The 13,121-nt window shown below is 44.0% G+C and overlaps 1 protein-coding gene across 1 annotated transcript in view; it reads left to right on the top strand.

Moving 5' to 3' along the window:
* Positions 1-8,454: 8,454 nt before the first annotated feature.
* Positions 8,455-13,121, top strand: part of COL21A1 (collagen type XXI alpha 1 chain) — a 118,409-nt gene continuing 113,742 nt past the window's right edge. The window contains exon 1 of the mRNA XM_052809268.1: positions 8,455-8,561. The gene's annotated coding sequence lies outside the window, so the exon portion shown is untranslated. The remainder of the gene's footprint in view (positions 8,562-13,121) is intronic.

The raw sequence follows: 13,121 nt of genomic DNA, 5'->3' as shown, positions 1-13,121 counted from the left end.
ATGCACCACTGAAGCAATCCATAGGTTATCACAACAGCTGTTTTTATTCCCCCCCTCCATCTCTGAATGATAATTCGACTTGAAGGATATCCACATATTGGATGAATTAAAACTGTGAATATATTCTGCTCCTTACCTTTTTTCCAAGTGTCTCTTGTATAATGAGGTGGATGATCTTGGTCTTTCTGTGAATGAAGACTTTTGTAAACAGAAATCTTTATGTCCCTTTGTGTCACTATCAGATGTTTGATACAATTACAAGTGTGGAAAATCATGGTGATTGTTGCTTCAAGCCATCCTCTAGCATGAAATTTAATTTCTTTTTAACTACTACATGATATGCTAGGAAATCCAATGGGAGCAGGACTGCTGCATCCCAGCAGTATCCCATGAATTATGTTTCACTGCTGCTCCTCATCATATGTGCCCAGCTCTTCATTATACTGGGAGAACACAAGGCACAAAACAATTGCTCTATTCGCTTCATTTCACTGCTTTCCATGGACATTTCTGTTGGGTCTGTTCCTAGATTTTTTGATTCTTGTGTTGCTCCACCACTTTTGAGTTCAGTCTTTCTAAGAAGCCCTGAACCACCAGCCCTGTTGTACACTCTCCACATGACTGGGTTTTTCTTTAGCTGCACTTGCTCCTAGTCATTCCTTTCCCTCAGAGCTCAATTCTACAACTAGCTTGAACCAAAGTTTTGCAAAACAGCAGTCCCAGTTTTAAAGAGCAGTTCTTAACCTTACAGATGTACTTGTATAATGATTTAGTATCTTTTTAACTCTATTATGAGCCCTTGCTCAGAATGAGAGTAATGAGAGAATGTCCTCCTTGTCACCCTGTATGCAAGGCCATTGCTTTGGGTGGTCACACTTCTTCCTACTGACATTGAGCACCCATATATTACCCAGAAACCACCTTATTCTATTAGTGCCCTGGGGATTCCCATGACTTGGATCAAATCCCTTACCAAAACACCTATACACTATACTATAACAGTACAAAACAATTTACTGCGAAAGAAAGCACACAAAGTAAGCTGCACTTCTCTTGTCTGCAGTAGCAGAGGTATTAAGCACAATTTCTTCAGCCCAGCCACCTGAGCACTGCTTCTTTTGTGCAGGATAACTAACTAGTCCAACAGCTCTGCCACTTCCGAGCCATGGAAGTCTACAGAGAAGTGCTACAGGAAACCCAGAAGCTCTGGGGTTGCCCAGGTCCTTCCAAAAACTGATGCCAGCCCTCCAATAACACCAATTTTCTTCTCCTGTAAGGTGGCACTCAGCACAGGCTGTTCTACTATCTGATGCCTCTGAAGTCTACTGCACCTGTAAATACCATGTGCCTTGGAGCTAGCTAAGAAATAAATTTTCTCACTCATCTGGCCAGTGACATTTTTGTGAGATTTCTGCACCTTGAAGTCCTTCAGTATTTTGTGACTACATTGACAATCATTCATGTTTTGCCTCTGCAAAAAAAAAAAAATTGCTTCCATGAAGTCTCTATGACAGTTTCTGCTCATTGCTTGCAAGTCTTGATCATTGTTTTATGCAGTGTTCTCTTTCTTCACCAGCAGCCATTTACAAAACCACTTTTCACTCGGGCTTCAGAGTCCATCTCTTGAGCAGACTGTTACAGGAATTGCCCGATCAACCAGCTGCCTTCCTGTGCATCCTGTCTTCTGCTTTTAGTAATGATGGCAAGCTAGGCAATTATTAAAGTTACAGCCTTTCCATATTGAGAATCGTCTATAAATTAAGATTAAAAAGGACTAATATTCACACTCCTTATATACAGTACTTTCTAAATGCTGCTTATTGCTTCAGTTCTTGAATGTGCTAGATCAGAAGTCCTAGGCTTACCTAACTTACCTGTTCGTTTCTTTTTTTTGTGCGGAAGTCACCAGCCATAACTGTTGCAAATGGTAGGGCAGCATCTTGAAGCAGGACTGAACTTTCTTCTTGCTCCCCTTATATGCAAAGCAACAACAGTGAAACCACTGCTAAAATAAAGTACTTCTTCATGGATGCTTCCTAGAATGATTCTTATATAACTTACAAGGTCAAAATCAGATTTTGGGACCTGCATGTTATCGAGCTGCTGTAAGAAGTTAATGATCACATCCCAGAAAAAATCTTGGGTGTTAGCCAGTGCAAATATATTGGAAACAATTTTTGCCTACAGCACATCTAAATTCAGTTCTGAGCTTCAGCTGATCAATATGGATTCTATTAATTCACAAGAGAAGAAAATAGCTCATGGTGTGGTTTAGAAAATGCCTGAGTTACAGGACAGCTGTTGCATCTGAAAGTTCCCCACCCCATGCACTAGAGTACTGAAGTCTGCTACGTGCAGCCTTCTATCTGTGATATATCCTACTTTTGTTTTTTTCTTTTTTTTTTCTCATGGCAAATCAGAGTGATTTTATCTGGGAGAACTTTCTGTGTGACTTGACTATATGAAAACGATAAATGTGGGACCAGATTCTGTATCATGAGTCATGCTGAGTGTGGTACTCTGAAAAGGTCTAAAGGTGTAGATAAGCCTACTGAATTAATATAACACTACACAGTGAAAAGAGGAGAGCCTAGCTCTTATTTACTTTTTTTGTGTGAATAGATATCTGTAAGATTTCTGTAAAATCTTGCAAGTCCAAGGACTTAATTTTTTTCCAAGTTCAAAAGTTTCTATGCATTTTAAATACTTGTCTTCTGTGTTAATGAAAATTATTGAAAATCAAACATACTACTACGTACTATTTTTGAAAGACCTATTTCATCCATGAAGGCTATTCACATTATGTAACTTCATTCCAGATTTGTATTATTAATGAAGGATAAAGAGCCAGTCTAAATGTTCCTACATGTATCTTGGAGAAGTCTCTCTCTCTTCAGTGTTTATGTGAAGAGGCAGGGCTCCTAAGCTGGACACCCAACTTAGGTGTTTTTATCTATTGCCCAGAGTGCCCACATTATCATCATTAAACTATGAAGAACTATCACTTTAACTATGGAAATACAACTTTCCAAACATCACGCTTTTTTAAGCAATGGCTTAAATGACAGGGATTGTGGAAACTTCTGTTTTGCAGATCCTGGGCTCCAGCTACTATTTTCCAGTTGTTCATTTCTCATGCATTAGCTCTAGTTTCTCTCTTCCCAGCCCCAGTTTCTGCTCTCATCATGATAATGCAGAATTCATGTCAGAATCTTGGCTATGCCAATATGGTAAACCAAAGTATATTTATTGGAGAAGTGATGTCAAATACAAACACATTGGTATGCAATAAGGTTGTCAAACTTCTGTCCCTTAAAAAAACAACCTGATCTTGCAGAGATCATTTAAGAATGTGGTGTGGTTGCTGACAGCAGAATTAAGTAGATTTCTTGCACTACTAGTTTTCTATAGTGTAAATTCTAAGTGGTGTGATTACTACAGCTCCTGTATTTACTAGGATTTCATATACAGCTTAAAGTTGTCTAGAATGCACCCTCATTAGGGTGTGAGGTGTGATCCTGGTGTCCTAAACACAGTCTAAACTCTTACTAAGTATTGCCATTCACAGGCAAGCGTATGTTTATCAGAAGTGCAAGTATGCTTTATTTATTAGGCATCTGCTGAGGTGAAAAGAAGTATTGGTATTTACCAGGAGTGGGATTGGTCCCATGAAAATTATCTATCATATACAGATGTAAATTGAGCTGCTTCAGCATCAACACTTACCTCTGAGCTTACTGCTTCCTGGCTGGCTTCCTACTATTTATTGGCTGATTGTAGGGATGGCTAAAAGTAAAGAAATCATAGGCACAGAATTTCACGGAGACTTCAGGCCAACCAAAGCTGAAAACTAGGAATTATGTTTGAAGCTAGCAGAAAATATTCTTAAGCTTGAATGTGTAAGTAGTATCAACCTAGCCTTCTGCAACACACTGACATGTCACTATTTTAGATGTGATCACTAGTAACAAATACAGAAGTTGATGTAAATCTCTCAAATTACATGACCTTAACACCGTGTTACATTGGAAATAATCTAAATATACGTATTTTTTTAACCATTATGTGGAACAGTTTATGAAATTAAAAGATGCTGTTTCACGACCAGTCTTTCATGCCTCACTTTGTCCCACACCAAAGGGCATGGGAGAGGGCCCCATGTTGCTGCTGCAAGGGAAGGAGGAGGGGAATTTGCAGCTGGTGAAATGGTCTTGGGAGAATTGACCTACATATGATTTCTACAATGATGAGTCATGCTACCTCCATGACTCACATCCTCAGGACTATGCCCCACAAATGCTAATACACACACCAACATGCACACCATGTAATTCTTTTGAGTAAAGCTACTAGTGTGCAAGTCATTACAGAAGCAGACCTATGTAATAAAGAACTCTTTATTAATGTACGTTTTATCTTTTCCAAACATTTCTCTTCAGTTAAGATGGCAAAGCTATATTCCTGTTTATTCTGTCCTTTAAAACTTCACTGAGAAAAAAATGGCAAAACTAAAATTTTTCTTGAGCAAGGAAGAATAAGGGCTGCAGAGTGTGATTCCTATTTCAGGAGGTGGAAAATGGACATAGAAGAATAGGTTTTGAAAGGTACTTAATCCCACTCAGTAGAGCTTGAATCTTCAATATATTTAGGTAATATGGATTTAGCTCAGTGTAACTCCTGAGAGTATCCACAAGGAAACAGTTTTCTGTCTACATAGACTTGGCTAATGTAACTTGTTTGTAGAATAACCAGAAACTTCATTTGAAACCACAGAATCCTGAGACAAAGACAGACATCAAGAGCTTTCACAGTGTGGGAGGAGGATGACACAATTTCTGATTGCCTGAAGCAAGATGGGAATATAGCAGAGACCTCAAAATGACTAATTTGGACGCAATTCATGCTTAGATTTTAGTCTGCATTTTCATTTCATTTCTCTTCCGCATGGCCCCACTGAGCACCATACCTTTTTTTATGCTTTACATCAGAATGTCATTTTTTCCCCCTCTTCAGACTCACCATCTAGGAAATAATATCAAATATTATTGATAAGTAATCAGCTAAAAATTCACCAGTTTCATAATTTAATGGTAGGAGAGTCTTAATGGGTGAATAAACATCATAATGGCAAAACAGTGATCTACAGGGGGTTATGTTTACATTCACTTTTGTACATAATTTCTTCTAATGTGACCAGCTTAAGGGCTAACAAGGCTTACCTTCCTATCCTATTTTTTCTGTAAGTTAAACAAAAAAATCATTTGTGAAGCCTGGGTGATGACTGGTGGATATAAGTCATACGATAGCTAGATGTGATTGAGACCATTGCTTTACTACTGCAATTTTTCAGACTTAATTGTAGATTCTATTGAAGGCAAAGTTTATACATACAGCATTATAATGTTTCTAAATTGATTCCCAGGAAACAGATTTGTTAAACATGACATCATCAAAACTTGCAAATGATTCATGTTTAAGGAGTCACAATACATCGGCCATGAATGGTGAGAAGTTGTTCATGCTGTTAATAGAAATATTCTCTTCATATAAACAATAGCCCAGAGCTGCTACACATTGAAAAATATTGATTCTGTTAGATTTAAGCCCTCTTAGAGCTGGCATTTGCTGTTATGTTCTCTGTCCAAGGTATAGTTAAAAGTTATTAATTTTTTTTGTTCTTGAACTTTTTTAGCTAAAATAGTTATTGTCTATGACAGTTCCTAAGCAGAATCCCTTAAACATCTCTCTTCTAGAGGCTCTTCTTTTAAATAGGACCCCCCCCAAACCACAAAATACACATATGTGCCTGTCTTTAGGTATACATATACACATTTATATGAATGAATTCACTGACAGCAATCAAACTGCATCATCACAAATGGAGATATACATTGGTTCATTGCTGAGCTGCTCAGTTTTCCGAATGTGTCGTCAGAGTGAGGATGGGAAACAAGGAATTGCTATCAAAGATGTTCCCATATAGTGACGTTCTGGGATATGATTTAGAATGAAAAGCATCTTTCAATCCTTTGCTGTGTTTGGCTAGGCAGACAACAGCGGGGTTGATTTTTTTTTATTTCTTTCTTATTTGCACTTAACTGGAAGGTGATAGCTCTTTCTGTCAAGTGTGGAGCTGTTTGCCTGAACTTTGTGTATGAGCGTGCAACACATACACTTGCTGCCTTGTTCATTCACAAAAATCTGCTGCTGTTCAGCAATCCTTGAAAGAGTTTACATGTTAAAGCATGTCTGGTTATGTTTGAACACAGATTTGTCTCCTGGCTGAATGAACTATGCAAATACAAGCTTGTACACAGGTATGGGTATGAGGCAAGCTGGAAAGATCTGTGGAAAGAGAGGAGCTGAGGTCTCTTACTAATGTGCACCCTGACTACAAAATAGATGAACTGGTCATGGGTACTGCTGTGCCCACAGTACAAATAGCCCGTGATGCCTTGGAAAAGCGCATTTAGCATCAAGAAGACAAGTTGGCCTCAGATCCTGAAAATGGCAGTGGCAGAGGGGGTGAGGGCCTTGAGTATTAGAGCAAGGAGCCTCTGTCTGGGACTGCTGGCATCCATAACCCCTAATGCTTTCCAGCATACGTGTCTGTTATGCTTGGGAGAACATGTGTATTATTCACAGAGAGCTAGTGTGCTGTTTTGGCTGGGATTGAGTTAATTTTCTTCATAGTAGCTGGTATAGGGCTATGTTCTGGATTTGTGCTGAAAACAGTGTTGATAACACAGGGATGTTTTCGTTATTGCTGAGCAGTGCTTGCACAGAGTCAAGACCTTTTCTGCTTCTCACCCCAACCCACCAGCTAGTAGGCTGGGGGGGCACAAGAAGCTGGGAGAGGACACAGCTGGGACAGCTGACCCCAACTGACCAAAGGGATATCCCAGACCACATGACGTCATGCTCAGTATATAAAGCTGGGGGAAGAAGGAAGGGGGGGATGTTTAGAGTGATGGCGTTCGTCTTGCCAAGTCCCCGTTAGGCATGATGGAGCCCTGCTTTCCTGGAGATGGCTGAACACCTGCCTGCTGACGGGAAGTGGTGGATGAATTCCTTGTTTTGCTTTGCTTGCGTGCACGGCTTTTGCTTTACCTATTAAACTGTCTTTATCTCAGCGCATGAGTTTTCTCACTTTTACCCTTCTGATTCTCTCCCCCATCCCACTGTGAGGGAGATGAGTGAGTGGCTGTGTGGAGCTTAGTTGCCAGCTGGGGTTAAAAAACGACAACTAGTGAAGCTGCATTCCCCTTCCTACCTGCCAGCCTCAGACCCATGTTAGCCAGGCGTCCAGTCTGAAGAAAGCTGCCACTTCCATGTGTTTTTTTCATATGCATTCCTTCACAGGAGGACAGGGCCCATGTGGCACAGTGCTGAGGTTCCTCCAGGACCTTCATGGACATGTAGGGGGAAACATGAGGAACATCACATAGGTACAACCTGTGAACAAAGAACAATTAGGGAATGTCCCCAGGGGTCTTAAATACTGTTTTGCCAGGCTTGCCACACCTCTCTCAAGTGTGGGGGTTCTTGAAGTTTGCATACGGGCAGTAAAGGACACCAGCTCCTGGCTTTGGTAACACCTCTCCACGTATGAAAGTCATGCGCTCACTGGCTGGTCATCCAGTTCCCCAAGGCGAACTGTTCCCACCAGCCTGTCTCCTGAACACAGCAGTCCCTGAGGCCAGGGCTCAACAGAAGTCATCCTGTCCCTTCACCTGGGAAAAAAGTGCCAGAAGATGGGCAGGAATTTATTCAAGGTGTCCATCTGGGCATTGCCTTTGCAGCTGCAGGATTAGATCCATTCCTATGTCACAACACCTTGCAGTATGTGTTGCCCAAAGGGGCGAGGGGGAGGGAGGCATTTGGGTAACAAGGGCTGATAGTTTTGCAGGGACAGAAAAAGGGCTTCTGCACCTGAGCTCCGGTAGGGGTGGTGGTGCCGTGGACGTGGAGGAAAGGGTCGAGTGGAGATTACTGAGGTTTGTGGGGCAGCTTCACTTCAGAAAGTGCAACAGGAGCACTGAGGTGCGTGGCCAAACGACATCTAATCTTGCAATAAGGTCCCCAAACCAGCTACTTCTGAAATGAAAGGTGCATGGTCACCAAATTACTTCCAGCTACCCGTCTGCCCCTCTCGTATCAAAGCACTCGCTCATCCCGGATGCAGCCCGGAGTCGGGATGCTCTTCCAGACCGGGGGAAGCCTGTCGAACCCCTCACCGGGGACCGGGTGGGATGGCGGGGGGGCGCGCATTTTGGGGGGCAGAGGTGCGCGGGAGGTGCAGGAGGGGAGCGGCAAGGCGGAGGGGGGGGGCTCGGCTCGGGTCTTGCGCTGGGCTGCGGCCAGGCCGGGGCCGTGCCCGGGCGCGGGGCCGGGCGGGGGGCGGTTCTGCCGGCGGGGCGGGCTCCCGCCGGCGGCGCGGGGCCGGGGCCGGGGCCGCCGCCGCCGAGCTGGCGTGGGGCAGAGCCGCGCCGCAGCGAGCAGAGCCCGGCGGCCGGTGGGGCACGGCGGCTGGCGGAGGGAGGGCGTGCGGCCGCCGGCAGGTCAGAGCGGACTCCCCGGGGCGAGCGGGAGGAGAGGCGAGCTGCCCGGCCCGGGGGCGCTTCACCCCTGCGGGGCTCCCCTCGCTCGGGGGGTGCGGCTGAAGGGGCGGGCGGGGTGCGGGGGCTGCCCGGGGGACACGGGCAGGTGCAGCCATCGGGGCGGCCTCGGCCCCCGCCCCGCCGCCGGCCTGCCCTCGCGGGAGCCCGGGCGTGGGGACGGCGGGCGCCAGAAAGCCGTGGCTCTGAGGTACGGGAATTCGCGCCGCCTTTCTGAGAGGGAGCCGAAGGTGGGCTGTGTCGCTGAGGTGGTTGGTGGTTTTGCAGGGGGATTGCGGTGCGTGCGGGCAGATTCTACTAGCTTGAAGTCCTCGCTCGGTTTTTTGGCACGAGACGAAATCATTTGTGTCACCCTGTATCCTTCGGTGCCATACAGAAACCTGCTTTATTCCCGCACCCCGGGTGAAACGATTTACGGGCTTTGTGTATTAACTTCTCTGATAGTTTATGGCATGGGAGTTGAGACTTTACAATACTAAGTAAAGTAGAAGGGTTTGTAATGACTGCAATTATACTTGTTTCCGTACCTGGAAAGAAACATCTGCTCTGCGGGCTGCTTCTGATTACTGCTATTCAGTTGTGTAATGCTTAGATCTACATGGTACTTACTGTGCTGAAAGGATCTGGTCTCCGATTCCAGGATTTCACAGGCTGGAAAACCAGGCCACTGGTTGATTATGAAAGTCTTCCACTTTCAGGCACCTGAGAAAGCCTTGTGGGTTTATTAGACTCAGTAAACTTGGAAGTTTTCCCCAAATCTTATTGATTCTGGGGGTGCTTGTTATATATCTCTCAAATATTTATTGAAATACAGAATACTGAACTAAAGAATGGGCACAAAATAATTATTTGAAGAACTGTGCTAAGTATTTTCCTTAGGATATTTAGTTTTCAGCATGAAGACTTTGATAGGATACAGCATATTAAAGATGTGCAAAATCAAGACAAACGTCATTCTGGGATGCATAACAGGAGCGTCGCAGATGCGTGATGGCATCTCTTGGTAGTTGTGACTTTGACGTCTGTGTCTGGTATCAGTACTGTCTGGGATTTTGGACACCACAGTTCCAGCAGAGTCTCACCAGTTAGGCAGGAGATGAGTAGCAAAGGTGATGGGAGATCTAGAAAACTTGACCTATGAGAAAATAGTGAAAGAAATGGAATGTTACAGTCTAGGGCAGCAAAGACTGATGAGAGATGCGATAACAATCTTCAACTGTGTAATTGGTTGCTGCAGAGTTACAGGAAACAAACTGTTCTCCACACCAGTGGAGGTGTAACAAGAACCAGCATGCTGAACTGCAGCAGGCGATTTAGTTAAATGGTAGGGAAAGTCCTGTCTAATTGTACAGGTGACTGAGCATTGGATTGTCCAGGTAGGGTGTGGAACCTCCTTCACTGGAACTTTTCAAGATCAAATCTAATGAACATTTACCAGAAGTGCTTAAGGTAGGGGTGACTGTGCCTTCCTGTTTTGAGAGACACACTACGCGACCTCTCCAGGTCCCTTACAGGCTCCAGGGGTGGCAGAGGCTACCAGGAGGCCAACCTGTGAACTCATGCTCTTAATGACGATCATGCATATCAAAGAAGTGGCTTTGTAAGGTAAACATGGCTCAGTAATCCATTTATAGTATTTCACTCACATGCCTAACTTGTATACTAGATTTTATAATTCTTCTTCCTTCTGCTCAAACTGCATTTACAGTTGAAGTCTAAGAGCAGTGGTGATCTGCTGAAGAACATCATATCTTGGTTTGGCACCATCACAACCAGTAAATTGGCTTATTGGTAAATGTTAGGAGAGATTTGAGCTTAGTTTCCAAGTACAGTTCTGTAAACTGTATCACATTGCTCCTTTCAGGTCCTCAGTAATATGGTGTGTCTCAGGCAGTCCATTAGGCAATACTACTTTGGTTTAATTTATCTCTATCTTGGCTATGATCATCATCTTTTAAATTACTTGGATTATAATTTAGTTCTTAAACATACTTTGAAAAGTAGTTAGTCCTACAGCATTAAACCATTTTTTTGCCCAGTCCAATTGTTAGCCCAACTGGTTACAGAAATAGCTGCCTGGAATGAGACTTGGTGTTTTTCTTCCCTTACCTCCATTACCTAGAGGTTTTTATTGCTCTGCTCAAGTTTTATTCTTTGATTGCGTTTGTGTTGTTATTATCAATTTACATATTCATTATTTTAAAAATTCTACCACATTCTTTGCTTCCAGCGACTGCTTGTGAAATTTGCTTCACAGTCCAAAAAAGGATCATTTAAGTTTTTTTAAACATCCCTGTTCTCTAAGAGTGGGAACAGACAAGGCCTAACCTCTCTTTCTAGGTGTCCCTGTGTTCTGCCCTTGCTACTTTAGAGAGGCATTGAATAAAGCTGATTCAGTCTTTCCAGTGTCTCTTTATAAGACAGGCCTTTTTAATGCCCTTAGTCATCTGTATTATTAAGATGTCTTTGTTTCTGCCGTTTTTCTCTTCTTCGAGCTGGCATGACCAGAGCTGAGCCCGGTAACCCTGCCGAAGACATGCTGTTCATGCGGCATATTCTGCTGCTTCCTCCTCGGCTGCTTCCCTTGCTTCCCATCTCACCCGCGGCGGCGTGGCAGTCTAGAGTGCTTGAAGAGACCAAAACGCACCTTATAAAATGCATTGTCTTACATTTAGTTTCTCTGATGTCAGTTTGTTGCCCTGTACGCTGTCAGAGTTTCTCTGAATCATCTGAAAGGACACATTTTGTCAGGGCACAGAGGCAGGGGCTCCCCATGGAGGCTCTGTCAGGGCAGGGCCTGGCAGCCAGGGCCCGTCCCACCACCCCAGCCAGGAGCAGGGTGGCTGGGGGGGGACCAGGGCAGCCTCAGCCCCACGCATGGGGCACCTCCCTGGGAGGGGAGGGCTGAGGCCAGGCTGGGACATGGGCCTGTGGCTGGGCCCAGCTTGGCAGGGCCCATGGCCAGGCAGGGCAGGGCTGTGGGGGGCTGGAGACAGGCCCTGCTGCGGTGTCGCTGGGGCAGGGGCTGGCGACCCCAGGGGGCTGACATGGGGTCCTGGGCTGTGGGAAGGGTCCAGTAAAGGCCCGTTAGTGCCATGGGGACCCTGACACATTTCAAAGCTTCACTGATCCAAATTTTGTGTTGAAAATGTGTGAAATCTACCCATTAGCATGGTAGTGGGTATCTGAAGTATCTGAAGATGTGGGCTTTAGGAAGGGGGAACCTACAGAGACTGGAAGGTGAACTTTGCCATCTATCCCAGGGTGACAGTCACAAGGAGATTGCCAGAGAGTTTATCTCCCTGAATTACACAAAACAGCAAGGTCTCTAGAAGGGTTTTTTGCAATAGAGATATGTGTGGTTCAGCACCCTGTCCTTCTGCAGCATGTCCTCGGCTTGCCTGTGCTGGAGCATGTAGGGGCATAGGGTTTGATGCCCCCTGTGCATCCTCTGCCTGGAGAATCCAGTGCACCTCCTTGAGCACCAGTGGTGACCACGCACAGATCTTTGCATTGGAGATGGCTCCATCAGCCAGGGTCTGCTTGTAAGTAGCCAACTCTGCTAGTCTGGAGTAAAATTTAGGGGTAAGCAGAGAATTGTTAGGGAGGTTGCTACACCATGGCAATACATATTGCTTTGTTAAATAAAAAAATAAAAAATAAAAAAATCAAGGCTTGGCATTTCTTCTTCTGCTTTTGCCCATGAAAATAGGCTGAGCCCCACAAGTTTTCTGTGTTGCTTCATTTCGAACTGTGGAAAAAAGCAATATATGGTAGAAGAAAACTTAGGCCTTTGGGGGCATAGACAAAATGACTTGAGAGGCTTTTTTCCTCTCTCTACTTTCTATGGTACGGGGGTACTGTGAGACTTACAAAAGAAACTTTTGTAAGTTACCATTAATCTGCACAGACATTGTTTTGAAGCAGCGCTGACTGATTTAGCCTTCCAGGGTAGATGTCAGGCACGCTATTTGTGATTAACAGCAGATAGAAACCAGGGAGATGAGCAGTGTTGATCATACTGAATAATATTATGAATGGAAATAAGAGTACAAAGTAAATACATGTCAACCTTTTGGAATTTTGTGTGATTTATTTCCTTTCAATGTTGGATTGAGTAATTGATCTTTTTATCGGTGTGTTTTATGCTGTAATAAAACAGGATTCAAACAGTGAGAAGCTAATAGCTGCTCTAATTAAAACACACAGGCACTGGAATGAGAAACATTCTCTATAACTAAGAACATGCAAAAATTGCAGGGAAGTTTGTTTGAACTTGATGTGGTGAAAAATAAAACTATCATTCATGCCAGTGAGAGATTTACATTTTTCCTTGAATTCTCTGTCAGTTCAAAGTAAGCCTGTTACAAGTACTGCATTAGCGCATACGAGATCTAAATTTCTGCCTTGTACATTAGTACTTTAAGGCCTCTTCATAATTCAGATTTTTATATTCCAAGATTTTTCTCTCTCCCATGATTAGTTCCAGTAGCTTGCTCTGGA

Source organism: Harpia harpyja, chromosome 15 (assembly GCF_026419915.1).
Source record: "Harpia harpyja isolate bHarHar1 chromosome 15, bHarHar1 primary haplotype, whole genome shotgun sequence".
NCBI lineage: Eukaryota > Metazoa > Chordata > Aves > Accipitriformes > Accipitridae > Harpia > Harpia harpyja.
Note: the sequence above shows the minus strand (reverse complement) of the source record. Positions and strands in the feature narration are given on the sequence as shown.